This window comes from Thermobia domestica, chromosome 14 (genome assembly GCF_964235325.1).
Source record: "Thermobia domestica chromosome 14, izTheDome1.hap1.1, whole genome shotgun sequence".
Lineage (NCBI taxonomy): Eukaryota > Metazoa > Arthropoda > Insecta > Zygentoma > Lepismatidae > Thermobia > Thermobia domestica.
Window position 1 is genome coordinate 156,824,885 of NC_137467.1, and position 3,738 is coordinate 156,828,622.

Consider the following 3,738-nt stretch of genomic DNA (forward strand, 5'->3'; position numbering starts at 1 on the left):
TGTGTCCTTTCATTTTTTTCATGAATATGTTGGTGTATTAACAAAAAAGAAACCTGATAAAATCATTGTACCGACACAATAAATTATGTACAAGGTCCAACCCTGCCATCAGTTGCAATGCGCACTCGAGTAGCAGACATAGTCCGCTATTCCAACGCTTCTGCACACCCCGCCATTTAAAATAATGAACATACTTAAATTGAGTTGACAGTAACTTGTTAACCCGTTTTGGTTACTCTGTTTAATGTGTTAAGAACCAAAAAGTACGTACACTATAACATGAGAGTTTCAATTCGTTGTTTACACACTGTTTTTTTTAAATATCTACATAGCAGCGAATGGGGGCTTGTGTTGCTAAAGAGAACAGCAACACAACCCCCGTCTCAAACAGTAGGCAGCTAGCAGGTAGGTGGTGGGGATAGAAGTTCCTATCAACTTGTCTGAGATAGATTTTAGACTCGTGCACATCCCTAGTGGCATGACAGAAGTGACAGCAAAACCCCGAGAAAACTCACGTCCACCACAAACCAGAGATGGAGTAAGTCAGTGGGTCGTGAATCAACAGGACATGATCCACAGCAACCACCGTGACCCACTCTGCTCGGTGCATTGTAAATTGCATCTTCTGAACACTAGTGAATTTGTCTACGGTTTACTTTCAAGGCTTCAAGTGGAAAAATAACTCCGCACTTTTGAATGTTAATATTTGTAATTGTAGCATGAGCAATAGGACTTACTACCTGACTTACGAGACGTAGTCGAATTTTTGGCTATTTTTTCTTTACGTTGGTATACTTTACCTGATTTAAGACTTTCAAATTTTATCCTCTTTTCCACTGAAAAGAGTCTATAATTCAACAAGGAAATAATTATATATGATAATTAAATTGAAAGTCGAGTTCATTGTAATGTGGTCCATGTCAAACACTTTATCATTTTATATCGTAAAGGTCAGATCCACTGGGATTGTAACAGAGCGGTGCTTGAGCGATTGTACAAGTTTAAACTTTTTAGTGAGTGGAGAGGAGAGGGTGGATCGTGGGTCAGGGTTGATGATAATGCCCTAGCAGCAGAGACAACTTGCAAACCGCTTGCTCTAAGCTTGAATTGCAAGTCGGCCAAGCTTGCATCCAGCTTGATTGGTAAACGTGCAAGCATGCCGCAAGTTGGATTCCAGTAACGAAGTTACACGGGGGCAACCTTGCAATCAGTGTTCCATTCAAGCTTGAAGCAAGCGTTTTACAAGTCAATTCAAGTCAATAGTGAATGAACGGCCAGTGATGCTATGACGCTCTGCGAAAGGTCTAAAACATCGCTTGTAAGTACAATAAAAGACAGCTCGTATGAAAGCAGCGTTTCAAGTCCAAGCGTAGAAAGCCAAAAGCCAAGCACGCGCCAACTAGCCGAGGTAGGTTTTGTTGTTTAGGTGTCAGAGTGAGTCACGATGGGTCGTGGTTCAGTGGCTCGTGGGTCACGGTGGGTCAATGAAAACCAGACCCACGGCATCACTGCCACAAACTTCACTTGGAGCGAGCTGGAATCGAAATGGGATCTCATACACCAGAGGTGATCGCTCTACCTTTGAGCCACCGCGGCCCCTGCACGAACATAATAAAGATTCGACGTTTAAAGATTTTCAAGTCATTACACAATACACTCCAATAATAAACATGGTTTAAATGTTTCTATATCACACTTGTCGTAGACTTCTTGTCACAAGGAAGGATTTCGATAAGTTCTAAATAAAATTAAGAAAAAACAGAGCATAAATTTTGTACATGAAGTTTAAAAACGAGACAAGATAAGAAAAGTTCTCGAGAACCTAGAAAGAATTCTTTGAGAATCGAGACGAGACAAAAGTTCAATAAAATTTAAGAAACGAGACGAGAAAACTTTATTTCTAGTTTCATATGTCCCGTGAACAACACTAAAAATAGTTATACATTTTGTCAGAAGCTGACTAAAAATTTTTCCCTTTTCAGTTAAGCAAAATTGCAATATAAAACTTAAGCAATAAACGCAGTATTATTCATTTTATTTATTTATTTATTTATTTTTTACTTCACTGATGCTCGGTTGCACCAACAGAGGATTAAGATCTGTTAAGATAATCCGTTAATTACTTTTATCTTTGGATAAGAATCTTATATCGTTGCAACAAAAGTTTGTGAGAAAAGATTAACTTATCCACGAATAATCGGAAGCTGTATAAAACTATGACGTTTACAACATGACGTCATGCAATATCATACGTTTGATTGGCTAAAACAGTACAGTAACAACTGAAAACTGATTCGCGTAGCATGTGGTAACTTTTTGTACTATATATGGGGAGAAAGCGGGTGAAGTTGACTCCCCGGGAAGGCAAATATGTTTTAATTGTGGTGGACAAAGATATCCTTTTACAAAATAATAATAATAATAATAATAATTATAATAATAATAATAATAATAATAATAATAATAATAATAATAATAATAATAATAATAATAATAATAAAGTAATATTAAATACTAAAAAAGAAGTTTTTCTGATATTCCAAAATATATATAAGAGCGCTTTTTTTTTTTTTGATAAGCGGGATGGCGTGTGAGATTCGCCGGCAGGAGCTCATGTAGTTCGGATCTTACGTTAAGAGTCTTCAGCCCGGCGAAATTAAAATACCGCTAATTTTATAGTAATTATATGATATCTTCAAATAGATAAAAGATAATTAAAATATGAAACAAGAGCGCACTAGACAATATTATTTTGCGTGAGATACCGTTATCACAAGTCACCTAGTGGCTTTCCGTTTTCAGCTGTTTAGAAACGCGAAAATAAATGCCGATTTTCAAAATGGCTCGAAATCAAAAGCAGATAAGTGAGTCGTGATAACGGTTTCTTATGTAAAATAATATTGTCTAGGGCGCTCTTGGTCCACATTTCGACTATCTTTTATCTATTTGAAGATATGACAATTACCGTAAAATTAGCGGGATTTTAATTTCGCCGGGATGAAAACTCTTAAGCTGTAGAACCGCGTCTTATATAGCCTATCCGCTAAAAGGGATGATAAACTCCAAACCAAATCAAATATAAATATCTAGGGTTCAAATATTAAAGGCAAAAGCAACAAAAAAAAAAGAAAAAAAGAAAAGAAAAGAAAAAGAAAAAGAAAAAGAAAGAAAGGAAAAGAAAAAGAAAAAGAATAGCTCTGTTCTAGCAGATCACACTCCTTTATCCACCTGTTAAGCGACATTTTCAAGTAAGGGTGGGTAGTCCATTTTTCTTAAATAATGTTTGACTAGAAACTACGCTAAGCTTCACACAAATACCATCTTCTCTTAAATCCAGCGTTCGGTTTTTGCACTCAAGTATAGGGTAGGATAGGGAAGAGTAGAGAATATTAGGGTAGCGCATGGAAGGGTAGTGTAGGTTAAGTTAGATTACGTTAGCTCAATGCTTTGCCATTATTTTCAAATATAGACTAGAGTAGAGTAGATTAGGTTACGTTAGCTCAGTGTTTAATCATTACTTTCAAATGTAGGGTAGAAAAATGAAATGAAATCTTTAAGTTTAACATCCCACGTTTATGCCATTTAGGCTAAAGGAGACAATGATTGAAGCAAGTGAATGATGATGGAAAAATTGGTGGAATGAGAATGTTGGAAGAAACGGAAGTACCTGAGAAAACCCACGGACACGATATTGTCCAAAACAAATTTACTTGGCCGGCAATCGAACCAGGGACCCCA